This window comes from Pteronotus mesoamericanus, unplaced genomic scaffold, assembly GCF_021234165.1.
Source record: "Pteronotus mesoamericanus isolate MK-2021 breed Mesoamerican mustached bat unplaced genomic scaffold, CSHL_Meso_final contig_78, whole genome shotgun sequence".
Classification (NCBI taxonomy): domain Eukaryota; kingdom Metazoa; phylum Chordata; class Mammalia; order Chiroptera; family Mormoopidae; genus Pteronotus; species Pteronotus mesoamericanus.
Window position 1 is genome coordinate 28,078,316 of NW_026555258.1, and position 14,658 is coordinate 28,092,973.

The 14,658-nt window shown below is 45.1% G+C and overlaps 1 protein-coding gene across 1 annotated transcript in view; it reads left to right on the plus strand.

Annotated features, from left to right (window-relative positions):
• The window catches only part of GABBR2 (gamma-aminobutyric acid type B receptor subunit 2), a 331,202-nt gene that overhangs the window by 278,363 nt on the left and 38,181 nt on the right, over nt 1-14,658 (plus strand). The gene's annotated exons all lie outside the window — the stretch shown is intronic.

Genomic DNA, 14,658 nt, shown 5'->3' on the forward strand with positions numbered 1-14,658 from the left:
AGGGGCAGAGGCAGCCCGTCTGCTCGGCTGCCCAAGGTGCACTTCATGAGAAGAAATCAAGGCAGTCGCACGGAAATCATCACAGGTCCACGTGGGCCACATTTGCCATCCGGAACACCTCATTATTTCTGTTTCCTTCCATCTGAGACCAACCTTATTTCAGGAAGGCCAGACGTAAGGTCTTCCCTCCTGGAGAGAAACATGGTGAAAGAATTTGTCTCGGTATATTGATATACACAGAATTAAGAGGAAATGTTGGGCTGCTTAAATGAGTATATTTTCTACACATTGTAGAAATCCCCATTTATAGGATCTATTGATTGGTCCAGAAATTACATGGCATTTTTATTCTCTTCTGTACAATAAGGTCCCTGAGGAGTGCTACTAGGGAATGAGAGTTCCTTTGCATTACAATATGATTTTCAAAGTGATAAACAATAGGATTTATTGTCACACATCTGATAGCAGAAATTTGTTGTTAAAATAAAAAACATTACATAAAAGTAGTGTTAAATATACATTAGAATAGTCTTGCTTTCATCCTTGCCCTTCACTCAGTGATCTTCCTAGGATGCTCCAGATAAGGGAAGTTCAAGATTAGGGAACTTGTATTTTCACTGATTTTCTCTTAAAACAGTTGAACACGCCTCTGCTGGAGAGAGCCGGCCGAACAGGGTGGGCTGTATGGTATGATTTTCCAATGGTGTAACAAATTCTGTTGAGAAAACTGGAATCTTCTCCAGTTCTCCCTCTGCATTGTTCAGGAACTCTTTCTGCCGATGTTAGTGTGAATTCATAAACTAAACTGGAAACGGTCATTTTATGCATTGGAGACCGTATTTATCCTTCTAGACAAGGTTTCCTAGCAAATAAGATGTCCAGACTCGTTTGTCTGGAGACAGACAGAGGGATTACTCAGCCCAGTAAGAAATTATATGGCCAGAGCAGTGGCTGAGGGTGCAGTTCCTGACAGCGTGGATTTAAGAGGGAGATTTAGGGCTGTGTGCCTTCCTCCCTTCACCTTAAGTGTCCATCCTGGGAGGGAGCAGATCAACAGACCCAGACAGAGCCAGCACTGGCTGTGCCCCTGGATCAAGGGGGCAGGAACGCAGCTGAGGTCACTTGGGTAGATAGGCTGTTTCTGGAAGGGAGGTGATATCTGGTCACCATTCTCTGCATAAATGGCAAAGGAGCTGTCCTCACCCCAGTCCATCCCAAGGGAATTCCTCACCCACCATCAGGATCTGGAAATCCAGACAGAATGTCCACAGGAGGAAGAGCTGCTGTTGGCTAACTGGGCCCCCAGGCTCGTGGGTGATGACAATCCTAAGCGGTAATGCTAATGGTAGTAATAATGATGGTGGTGAGGATAGCTTTGTGTGTTAACTCACTGGATCCTCACAATAACCCTATGGAATAGGTGCAGTCTCATTTTCATGATGGGGAAACAGAAACCCAGAGAAGTTATATAACTTACCAAAGATTACCCAGCAGGCCACTAACTACTCTCACCCACTACCGTACCCTGCCTTTCAACACATGACAGTGCTTTGCAGTTTGAGGGGATTTTCATAGACCTTTGGTGACTGGCTACAGATCTGTGAAGTGGGTAGGGCAGGGAAGTGTTTCTACATTCTACAGATGAGGACTAAAATTAGAGTCATGGGCCCGCTGGGGGCCCGGGGTGAAGGAAGGTTACAAGGCCGGTCAAACAGAGCCCACGAGAAGACCTGAAGCAGGGGCAGGTGGACAGACACCAGACCCAGCTGGCCTGATGCTGAGCCCAAGACAGGCAAGTAGAAAGGAGGCTGCTACCTCCGTTCAAGGTTAAGCTGGGGGCCGAGTATTCACTGGGGGTTTCCCAGGCTCCGGCTGGGGAGGCGGGAGGGGGAAGGCTATAGAGCTGGAGTCAGCCTGAGTCAGCAGACTCCGGAAATAGACCCAGGAAGTCTGTCCCCTTGGACCATTTAAAGGAGATCAGCCTTGTGGTGTCTGATTCATACAAGCGATGGTTTGCTATCAACACCTTCCTTCCTTTTTTTCTCTAGGAAGTACTGGTGCTCTCAAGTTCTGTGCATAGAGCTCTAGTCCTTGCCAGACCTTCCAGGGCAACGGTTCTCAAACTGAGGAGCTAGAGGGTGCCATGGAAATGCCTCTCTGTGTAGATGAGGAAACCAAGTCCGACATGGGGAGGGTCCTGCCTTGGGTATCCTGACCTTCCAAGGCAGTGCTGGAGAGGAGCCGGCTCTGGCCCTCTCAACCCAGATGTTCTGTCTCTGTTTCCCTCCAAGTATCTGCTGAGAGTTCTCTCTAAACCTTTTCTGGACTGCTCCTCTTTTTCTCTTATTTTAGGGTTGCCCTCCCACTATTGCCATGGTAGCAGAACCCCTTGATTAGTCGACCCACGGGCCTGTTGGTTTTCCACCAAACAGTGCTAAGCTGTGAGTTTGTTTTCTGTCATTCATAGCATGATGGTTGAACAGTGTGCCCAAGGATGAGATATCCCAAATTCTCCTCAAGGGGCTGTTTTTCCTAGGACCTCCACTGAGAGAGAAAGTCTACACTTGGAGGAGAGGTAATCAAAATCTACCCTCACCTACCTTAGGTGGCTTAGATTGTCCTGGATGTTCTGAACACGTCAGGATTCCAGTCCCGAGCCTTGCTCTGTGTCTTATTTTCAAGCCTGTGCCCATGCTTCCCCCCTTCTGGAACCTTTCCTGACAAATAACTGAACTTCTGTACCAGGCCCCTATGTTACCTCTATGGAGACATGTCCCTGAGTTCCTTGGCTCCACCAGATTTACAAGGCTGCATTTTCCCACTCCCATCCCTAGCACCCTGAAGATTCCTCTGGAGGGAAGCTTAGCCCGCTGTTCACCTGTGCTCAGTGCACCCCTTACTGGCCCCGCCCACCCTGCTGGACCACCCACTTCTCCAGAACAGGGTGACTTCTGAAGAATCTCCCTCGCTGCCCAGCACAGCAGCCATGGCTTTTGATTCCATGGCGCCCACAGGCTAGTGGGGGCTGATAGACAGTAAACATGCAGGCAGATCAGCATAATTATTTTAGGTCACATAGATTCTGATAAAGAAATAGGATGGAGGGTTTGAGAATAACAGGAAGGACCCATGGGGGTGATTCCCCCAGCAAGAATTCATGCGAGTGTCCAGGGCATGAGAATCGGATTCTGAATTCCTACTGGAGGCATCCCACAGCCACGGCCTCATTCATTTTCATGCAATAAATACTTACGTAGCTTTTGTTATGTGCCAGGTATATTTTCTCTCAGTCTGTAGCTTGTCTTTTCATCCTCTTAAAATAGTCATTTGCAGAGCAGAATGTTTACATTTTAACAAAGTCCAACTTACTGATTATTTCTTTCATGGACCATACTTTTGGTGTTGCATCTAAAATTCATTGCCAAATCCAAGGTCACCTGGTCTCCTGTTATCTTCTAGAAGTTTTAGAGTTTTACATTTTACTTTTAGGTCTCTAATCCGTGTTGAGCTAATTTTTGTGAAAGGTGCAAGGTCAGTGTCTAGATTCAGTTTTATGCACATAAATGCTTAGCTGTTCCAGCACTATCTGTTGAAAATATTGGGTTGGCCAAAAAGTGCATTTGTTTTCTTTCTGTAAGATGGCTCTAGAAGTGCTTACTTGTCTTTAACTTCATTTGAAACAATTTTGTTCGATTGTATTGTGACTGCTGTCATAACAGCGTGCATTTTAAAAAAAAAATCCAAATTGGTGAATTTTTGTGTAGCCATTTTAATATTGAAGAAGGAAGAAAATACACAACATTCTCCGCATATTATGCTTTATTATTTCAAGAAAGGTAAAAATGCAACTAAACTGCAAAAAAATAAAAAAAATTTGTACAGTGTATGGAGAAGGTGCTGTGACTGATCAAATGTGTCAAAAGTGGTTTGCGAAGTTTCAAGCTGGAGATTTCTCACTGGACAATGCTCGATGGTCAGGTAGACCAGTTGAATTTGATAGCAATCAAATGAATACCTTAACTGAGAACAATCAAGCAGGAGATAACTGACATACTCAAAATAACCAAATCAATAAAATTATTGGAGAAAATGAAAAATGTGTTTTTTATTTTACAGAAAAAAAAGCCACATGAACTTTTTGGCCAACCCAGTTCTGTCTTTCTCCATTGGGTTTCCTTTGCATCTTTGTTATAGATCTGTAACTATATTTTCATGGGTCACTTTCTAGGCTCTTTTTTCTGTTTCATTGGTCTGTTGGTCTGTTCTTTCACTAATACCACACTGTCTTGATTACAATAGTTTTATAGTAAGTCTGGAAGTTGAATTGTGTCAAAGTTCTCTGACTTTGTTCTTCAATATTGTGTTAGCTTTTCTGTGTCTTTTGCCTCTTCATGTAAACTTTAGAATCAGTTTGTTGATATCCACAAAGTAACGTGCTTTTTGATTGGGATTGCATTGAATCTCAATAGACCAAGCTGGGAAGAAAGACATCGTAACAATGCTGTTTTAAATCTTCCTATCCATGAGCATCAAATACCTTTCCATTTATATAGATCTACTTTGATTTGTTTCATCAGAGTTTTGTAGATTTCATCCTATGGATCTTATACCTATTTTGTTGGATTTATACCTAAGTCATTTTGTTTTGGGTGCTAATATAAATAGTATTGTGTTTTTAAGTTCAAATTCCAATTATTCATTTCTGGTATATAGGAGAGCAATTGACTGCAGTATATTAAGCTAGTGTTTTACAACCTTGTTATAATTGCTTATTAGTTCTAGAGGTTTTTCTACATAGACAATCATGTCATCTCCAAAGAGTTTTATTTCTTCCTTCCCAATCTGTATGTCTTTTATTTCCTTTCTTGTCTTATTTTTGTATTAGAACTCCCAGTATGGTATTGAGTAGGAATGGTGAGAGAGAACATCCTTGTCTTGTTCCCAGTTTTAGGGAAAGCATCTAATTTCTCACTATTAAGCATGAAGTTAGTGTACCATTTTTTCTTAAAGATCATATATGTAAAACAGTTTTGCCAGCCAAAGCCAAGGGTGCCTTTGGGGAAGTGACAGAAAGAGCAGAGACGGTGCAGGCAGAGCCGGGTTGGTAGGGACTTTGTGTGCTAAACAGAGAAGTTGAAACTTCAAAATTAAAGGCAATTAATCAGGGAAGCGACATGATCAGATTTGCCCTGGCTGCGGGGTGAGAACAGATGGAGAGCGAGGCTGGAGGCCCAGAGATGCCTTGGAGATGGCTTTCACAGTGATCCAGGCCGGAGACGATGGCAGCTTACAGCATGGCAGTTGCAGTGGGAGCAAAGGGAAGTAGGGGGATTTAAGAGATAGTAAGTAAGCAGATGGGACAGGGCTTGGTGAATGGTTGACGCTGAAGGGTAGGGACAGGGGCAGCAAGGGCAACGCCCAAGACGTCTGGCTAGTTGTTGGATGGCGAATCTCTTCACTGAGGCAGAGTGCAGAATGAGGAACGGGTTTGAGAGGGAACTCGAGGAGTTCGTTTCTGAGCAGAGGGTCTTGGGAGATTGGGCAGAGGGTCTTGGAGCACAAGAGAGCAGTTTGCCCGTGAGATAGAGACTTGGGAAGGGCAGTTAGCACCCTGAGGATGGGAGCTGAGGGAATGAGTGTGGCTGCCCAGAAAGAAGTAGAATAAGAAGTGAAGGTGTCCTGGCTGAAGCCCTGGGAACCATTAAGTGGTGATGGGAACAGGAGGAGAAGCCAGGGAAGGGGACTCTAAAGTGATGTCAGAAAGGAAGGAGGTAGCCAGGAGGAAAAGCCATCCATGGGTGGGAGCGCAGGGGAGAGAGCATCCATGCACGGAGGAAATTTGAGGGAGGATGGAGAAGTCTCCAGAGGCAAATGATCTACACTGAGGTGAGGACTGATGGGTGCCCCAACCATGACTTGGCCCCACGCGCGTGCTCGGTGCTCCTTCATTGCACTTCAGCCTTTCCTTCCTCTGCTTTACAGAGTCTGATGAGAAGATTGGATGTGTCTGCATTTCAGATGTAGCAGGTGGGGATAAATCTGCCAAGCATGTTAAAAGAGTTTTAAAATATAATTTGTATTCTTGGAAAAAAATTCTCCTTTCTTGAACACCCACTCTACTAGTGGTGAGGGTGAGTAGGCGTTGGACATACAGGTCTGGAGTTCAGGGAGGGGTGTGCGCTGGAGATGGGGAATTGGATGCAGTCAACAGAGGTGAGATTGAAAGCCTTGGATGAGAACAGGGAGTGGGGGCAGGGAGCATATAGACGGAGGAGAGAAGGGACCAAGGACACAACCTCAATCACGCCAGTGCTTGGAGATCAAGGAGTTAGCAGGGAAACAGCAAAGAAGGCCAGTAAGGAAAGCCACAGAGATAAGAAGAAAATCAGATGAGTTTGGTGTCTAGGAAACCAAATGAAGAAAGTGTTTCAAGAAGAAAGGTTTGATGAAGTGTGTCAAATGCTGTTTTTAGATCAAGTATGATGAAAACCAAGAATTGACACTGTGTTTGTATGTGCATACACATACGCCCATCTGGGACTTTTTTTTCTTTTAGGGAAAATAATTTGAGTTAATTTCCCCAAAACTAAAAACAGTGCATACTGATGGTGTGCAGACAGCCTGTGAATCTCGGGGGAAGGGTGATTTTTTTTTTTCCCCAAGTGTTCCTTGTAGGCCAGGCCACCTCCTACACCTCCACTTTGCCAGTCGGAAATGATGTTGAAATGGGGAGAAAATGGTGGGCAGCACTCCAGGTCGCTGGACACTGAACACTCAGGAGACCCCCGGGCGACCACCGTGGCTGCCTGCAGTCCCCGAAGCCTTCCCCCTTCTGCTCCCCCGGCAGGCTGCAAAAGAGATGGGATTTTGTGCAGCGCACTCACCCACGGGAGCCAATGGGGTGTTTACGCACAACAATGGCAGAAGGCTGTCTTCACAGGCCACCAAGCAGCCTACCTCAAGAATTCCCTGCACTCTGGGTTCTGTGGCTTTCTGGCCACTTGGGCAGTAATCAAGTTCAGGGCAGCTTGGGACACAGGAGTATTTCAAACTTCCCTCTGCATTCCGTGCTTTTACCATCCTTTTTTTGTAGAAGCAAATGGAGGCTTTGGAAGTCATGGACTACACGTGGCTTTGAACTGGTGGCTTATTCCAGTTGTTTCTATGGAAACAGATATTGGAAGAGGCAAATATATAGAGCTGTAAATAAGTTTAATTCTTACCTTCTATCTCCCTCTACAGTTGCTCTAAAAAATCCTACAGCAGACACTTTCTGGAAACATCTGGAGTCTTCCTAAAGCTTGTTCAAGCCCCATCTCACACTGTTCCTTTTGAACTAGAGATAATCAGAGAGGCCAGGGTGCAATGAGCGCTAAAGCTCAAGATCCACTCCCCTCTGAGGGCTGCTCACAGGCCGCCTGGTGGCCCACGGCTCTGGGACACATTCCAGATGATGGGCCATCACTGCTGGCCCTGGACAGTGGACAGGTCTTTGTCATTCATAGTCATCCATGGGGTCCTGGATGGCCAGACTGGGGCCCCCGCCAGATGCAGACCAAGTTCCAGACAGGGTAGTGAGACTCAACGAGGACATCCAGTGGGTCTGCCAGTTGAGGGCCCCCCCGCCCCCCGGTTAGCCTGAACTGCCTCCTTTCAGGAAAGGGCTGCGCCATCTGAAGCTCTGATCATATCGTTCTCCTGTTGAAAGTTCTCCCCACGTCCTAGAGGAGGAAGTGCACATGCAGCAGTTCAGGAGGCCCTCAAGGATCTGGCCCCATTCCCCTCCCCAGCCTCACCTCTCAGCCCGCTTCCTCACTCCTTGTGTTCAGCTATCCCGAGCAATTGCCCATCACAGCGCCATGCTCTCCTTTACCCCATGCCTTTGTATGTGCTGTCCTCTCTACCCAGAACACCCTGCTTCCCACCCCAGTATGCTGTCTTCATGTAAAAAATTCCTACTTGACCTTCAAGAGGCAGCTCAGAAGCATCTTCTCCAGGAGCCTGTGGACCAGCAGGCTGCTTTGCGTGCATCCGCCTGGGTCCCCACCTCACCCTATGGGCCCCTCATCTGGTCACACCACTGATTGCCTCTTTGTGCACCTGGCCCCCCTAGTCCATGACCTCCAAGGCCGAAACGATCTGTGTGTCCCCAGCACCCACTGACAAGGCCTGGCTCAGAGTAAGTGCTCAGTAAATATTTATCGAATAAATTGTTCCCTCCACCTGGAACTCTCTCCCCGTGCCGCCATATGTCCAACTTCAACCCATCTGTCTGGGCCCATTAAGCCGGATTCTCTAAGAACTGTCTCTGCCGAGCCGCAATTCAATTTAATATCACCGCCCTCACCTTTTATCAAGGGCCCACTTATGGGGCTACAGCTGCCAATTGAAGAATGATTCATCATCTTCTATAAAGGATTGTTGTTCGGTTTGTGACTTAGTGCCCCCGAGATAAAGGTCTGCAAGATAAATCCTAGCGGAATTTAGCACCAGGAAATGGGCCGCGCTCTCCCCATGAACTTGTGTCTCCTTCCTTCCTTCAATCAGGCAGGCAGGCAGTCACCACTGAATAAGCCATTCTGTTTTCTTTCCGAACGCAGCTACCAGAAAGTGGGAGCCAAATTCAACACTCAGGACAATGACCATCTTATCTCAGGTTCCTGGAGGGTTATCTCTTCTACTGATCTTTGCCTTTATTTCTCAAACTCTCCTGTGTGTTTGGGCTTTTACTGTGTGCTGCCTCAGGCCCCTTGGGAGCCGGAGCAAGATGTAATTTCCAGATTAAGTTATTAAAATGAGAATGCTAGGTGAGATTTAATTGGAATGATATGCCAGAGAGACATTTTAAGGATGTCCACAGACATTCGCCTGCTGGCACCCGTCCAGGCTCAGCCCAGGCTGCAGTCAGCGTTGCGGCCCATGTGTGTGGACGGAAGGGCTCTGCCAGCCGCAGCTGTGTCTCTGGAACGCCTCATGTCTGAGGCATCTTAGATATGTGAGTGACTGAGTCTTACTTCCTGTTCCTTGTTGGTGTCCCTTGTGCCTTCTTCGGGGGGCACTTGGCCTCTAGAAGCCCCTCAGGGCACAAAACAAAAGAAGGGGGTGCGGAATACCAGGGGACAGCCCTGAGGTGGGACACTCTGGACTCCACTGTCCCATGCTCTCCAGGGGATGGGCTGTTTATCCAAAACTCTCAAGTCCGTGGAAGACAACCTGTGATCCTGTGGCACCTTCTGATTACCGTGTGTCTTGGGAAAGCAATTCCAGTTCTTGAGCAAAGACAGCTTTAAATTTTGATGTAGTTCCTACACATCCGTATCAGCAGAAACACAGGCGGTGGCACCCACAGAGACGTCCCCTCTTCTTTTGGCAGGGAGGAGAATTCCAACCAAACTACCTCTTCGTAAATGGTGTGTCTGCCAGGCGCTCCCCCAGCATTTATGGGGCCATTGTGCTCAGGCTCTCTTAAGGACCACACACAGAGTGGGCTGCTACCAACAGCATCTTCTCCGTGACACATGCCTGCAAGCGCTTGGTTTTACGTTTGAGTTACTGTGCTGAGGTACTGGCCTTACTTTTCTAAAGTATAAGCTAAGATAGATATGCTACAGAAGTTGAAAAAATGAGAGAGAACATGTATTAGTCAGGGTGTGTTAGGTTTTGCTGTGATAACAACAAAAGAAGAAAAACTCAGTGGGTTAAAACAATAAAGGTTCTTTACTTGTCATAACACTTGTCCATGGAGGGTCAACTGTAGCTTGCCCCCATAGCATGCTAACTCCAAGGGATAACTGGTGGGGTGCCTTCTGGCATAGTTTTTGAGGCAAAGAGGAAAGAGTGCATGGCAAAGTATGCACTGACTTTTAAAATTTCCACTCCGAAGTGTCACATGTCACTTCCATTCATATTTCAGTGGCCAGAACATGCTAACTCTGCATGTATGAGTTCAGTAGGGCAAGGAAGAACAGTCCTACAATATGCCCAGAGGGGAGAGAGAAGCAGGTATTGATGCCCAACCATAATAGGTACTGTAGTAAAAAGTCCACCCAATGACCTATCACTGTCACAAACACCGCCCCACCCACTAGAAAGCAAGTTTCATGAGAACTCAGGGAGAAGGATGGCTGTATTTTATTTACTGCTGTATCCCAGCCCCTGGAAAAGTGCCTGGCACATAGTACACACTCAATAAATAATATTAGTTGAATTCATGAATAAATCAAGCCCTCGAGCCATCTTATTAGGGGATCAGTGGGGTATTCTCTGAGAAGTTCTGTCCTAGCCCTGCAGACCCTACTGCCAGTCTTGATCCATCACTGCTTCTATCCATCTCCACTGCTACCCCTGAGGCCCAGAGCACCACCATCTCTCATCATCTGGCATCCAGAAGGGGGCGCTATGAGCCACAGCTATAGTTGACACACAGTAGACGAGAGGTATGATGAGGATGAACAGTCTTTATTGTTTAAGCCATTGAGTTGTTGCTTATTGTTGTTACCAAAACTTTCTGAGCAGGCTCCCTGCTCCCATTCATTGACCCTCCCAAACTATTCTCACATGGCAGAGGGATCTTTTTTTTCTGAGATATAATTCACATACCATAAAATTCACAGTTTTCAAGTGTACAATACAGTGGTCTTGCGTACATTCCTAAGGTTGTGCAGCCATCCACACTATATAATTTTGTAACATTTGTATCACCCTGGAAAGAATCCCCACCCCCCTTTTCTCCAGCCCCTGACAGCCACAAGTCTGCTTTATGTCTCTTTGGATTTGTCTACTCTGGATATTTCATATCAAGGAAACTATACAATATATGGGGCCTTTTTGTGTCTGGCTTCTTTCACTTACAGTGTTTTTAAGGTTCCTCCATGTTGTAGCATATATCAGTACTTCATCATGTTTGTGGCTAAATAATATTCCCTTATATTGATATACCACATTTGGTTTATCCATTCATCAGTTGATGGATACTTGGGTTGTTTTCACTTTTTGAGTCCCGCTGCTATTCATAATGCTGCTGTGAGCATTCATATACAGATTTTTGTGTAGATGCATGTTTTCCATTCTCTTGGGTGTTTATATAGGTGTAGTAACTCTATTTAACATTTTTAGGAACTACTAAACCATGCCCCAGTGGCTGCATCAGTTTGCATTCCCACCAGCAATGTATGAGAGTTCCAGTGACTCCTCATTGTCACCAGCACTTGTTGTTTACCTGCCTTTTGATTATAGCCTTCCTATCAGATATGAGGTAGCATCTCACTGTGCTTTGATGAGAATGACTATCCAGTGACTAAGGATGTGGAGCATCTTTTTATGTGCTTATGGGCCATTTGTATATCGTCTTTGGAGAAATGTCTTTTCAAGTTCTTTGCCTATTTTTAATAGAATTGTTTGTCTTTTTATTGTTGAGTCGTAAGAGTTATTTATGTATTCTGGATACTAGACCCTTGTCAGATATATGATCACAAGTATTTTCTCCCATTCTGAGTTGTCTTTTCATTTTCTCAGTAGTATCCTCTCTCTCTCTCTCACACACACACACAATTCAATTTTGATGAAATTTAATTTATCTAATTTTTTTCTTTGGTTGTTTGTGCTCTGGGTATCATAGCTAAGTAATCATTACCTGATCCAGGTTGTGAAGATTCATTACACTTGGGTTTTCTTCTGAGTTATGTAATAGTAGCTTTTATATTTAGGTGCTTGGCAAATTTTATTAGTTTTTGTATATTGTATAAGGTAGTTGTACATATTAATTCCTTTGCATGTGGATATCTAGTTGCTAAAGCACCATTTGTTGAAAAGAATATTCTTCCTTCATTGAATACTCTTCTAATGCCTATTGAAAATCAACTGAGCATTGATGTTTGATTTATTTCTGGCCTCCCAATTCTATCCCATCAATCCATATGCCTATACTAAACCAACACCACCCTGTCTTACGACTATAGCCTTTGGTAAGCTTTGAAATGGGGAAATGTGATTCCTCCAGCTTAGTTTTTTTCTTCAGTATTGTTCTGTCTATTCAGGGTCCCTTGGAATTCCAGATGAATTATAGGATCAGTTGTTCCATATATGCAAAAAAGGCATTGGGATTTTCATAGGGGTTGCACTGAATTTGTAGATCAGTTTAGGGATTATTGCTATGTTAACAATATTAACATCTCAACCGGCCCTCTAACATTCTGTCTCACAGCCCCCTGTTTCTCCATCACATCTTTTATCCTTCATGCTCTCATCCATTTTCTGTCTTTCTCCACTAGAATGTGAGCTCCATGAAGTAGGGGCCTTTTCTTTCTTGCTCAGTGCTTCATTCCCATAGCCTAGAATATCCTGGCAGGCACAAATTAGGTGCTCAACATACATCATTTGAGTGGACAAGTGAATGATGAGCAAAGGAATGCATGCACACATGTATGCATGGATGAATGAATGAATGGATAGATGGAAGAGTGAGTGAATGAACGAACAAGCTTCCATGTCCTTATTGTCATTAGCATTGACAACCTTTGATGAAGTGATACAGCTGCCCAACAACTGGCTTAAATTAATGGGTGAATATGTTGAGTCTGAAAAGAAAATTAAGTAATATTTTAAAGACAGGAAGGTTTTTAAAGATAGTTTATTATTTTAAAGGTAGTGTAGGTTTGTGGTTTTCAATCCTGGCTACATCACTCAGAAGAGATCTTTCTTAAAATACACAGGACGCACGCGCGCGCACGCACACACACATTCTGATTTAAATGGTTTGGAAAGAGACCTGGACATTGCAATTTTTTATAGGTTATCATGGGTTCTAGTGTGCAGCCAAGGTTGAAATTTTCTGGACCAGACTGTCACCAGTCTCTAGGGAGGGCCCAGGACTGCACTTTGGATACCAAAGTTAGAAACAGTCTCAGGGCAATACATTTAATCTTAAAAGGTAAGATAAGAAAAGCTTAAATCCAAGAAACCTGAAGTCCTTGTGATACCCTGCCAACCCTCTCCCCGACCCCCAGCCAGACACCATGATGGTGACAAATGACAATGCAAACTCAAGAGAGAGAGGGTCCCCTGGGAAGGTTCACGTGTGCAGACCCCACAGAGCTGACTGAGCCCCTCCAGTCTCATGTTTTTCTGAAAATCCTTAAATCATCATTTGAATAATTGTTTCCCCAGTGGAAGACAGAGAGCAAAGAATAGGAACAGAAGAAAAGCTCTGAGATTTCTATTTCTGCAGCTTTGTTCATCGCAGCTGAGAGGCAGAGGGTGAGCAAGTGCCAGACTGGAACTTTAAGCGGGTTAGCACGACTGCCCTGCAGTTGCAGGAAGCCACCAACCACAGAAACCATAGAGGGCCAGGGAATGGCTGTGTCCGATCACCCCGGCACCCACAATGTCACTGAAATGGAACCGCTGGCCACTTGGTGGGATGGTCATTATTTTCTGCCATTGGAGTTTCTCCCTAAAGTGACAGTGGATTAAACTTCAATATTGAGTCATTTTGACCTTGACCTGGGATGGACAGCTTAACATGACTCAGAGATGCTCAATTCAGTTCAGAGGACACTGTCACAACCAGTGGGCACTGAGAATTGGGCATCACCGGGGCTGCCCACTTCTCAGTGGCCAGCCCACCACTCCCCTGCCCTTCTCCAGACTGGGACCCTAACGTCAGATCTACCCTCCTGGGGTACAGGTACTCAACAGTTAGCAAACACATACTGTAATAATGAGTGCCTCACATTTCTACAGCACGCACAGTTTACAAATGACTAAGTAAACCTCCTCACTTTAGAGAGGAGGAAACTAAGGCTGGAAAAGTGAACTGGCAGGCCTGAGACAACCTTGCTATGTATTATAACTGTCCCCACCCAGGGCATATGGTATTAGATAACTGGGGAACAATTCAGCTGGGATGGGCTACCGGCTTCTTCATACTTCCTGCTTTTTTCCACATCCATCCTGTGTTTTACTTGGTTTTGTTTTGAAGAAACATTCTCTTCATTGATGCTTTCAAAATTATTAGCTTCCATTAAGTGTACTGTTCCCTTATAAATGTTTAAACCTTTTTCGTATCTGTGATTATCTGGTTGGTGTTGCATAAGAGTGAAGTGCCTATGAGCGGATATTCAACCCCAGCAAATTATATCTGAGAGCACTGTGCCCTGGGCCAGCCTCATCCTCAGTAGCAGGTCTGCCCAGCCCTCATGCAGGATTCCAACAAAGCTGTGTGGTCTTGGTAATGACGGTAGCAAAAATAATAATAGCAACAGCTTTTGTTGAGTGCATACTCAGTGCTAGACATTGTTCCAAGTGCCTTCCCTTGTCAACTCACTTAATCGTCACAACAACCCCATGCAGTAGTCACCATTATTATTCTCAGTCTATAAATGAGGAAACTGAGGCACAGAGGGGTTAAATAACATGCCCATAGTCACACAGCAGGTAAATAGGTAGCACTTAGCCCATAGTGGTCAAGCACATGGACTCTGGAGTCAGGCTTAACTTCAGATCCCAGCTCGGCCACTGACTGTGTGAAGCTAGATAAGGGTAGCGGGTTGCATTGTGAGCCCTGAAAAGACGTGTGCACATCCTTACACCTAGAACCTGGCACTGTAATCTTACTTAGAAAAAAGGTCTTTGCAGATGTAATTAAAGAGCTTAAGATAA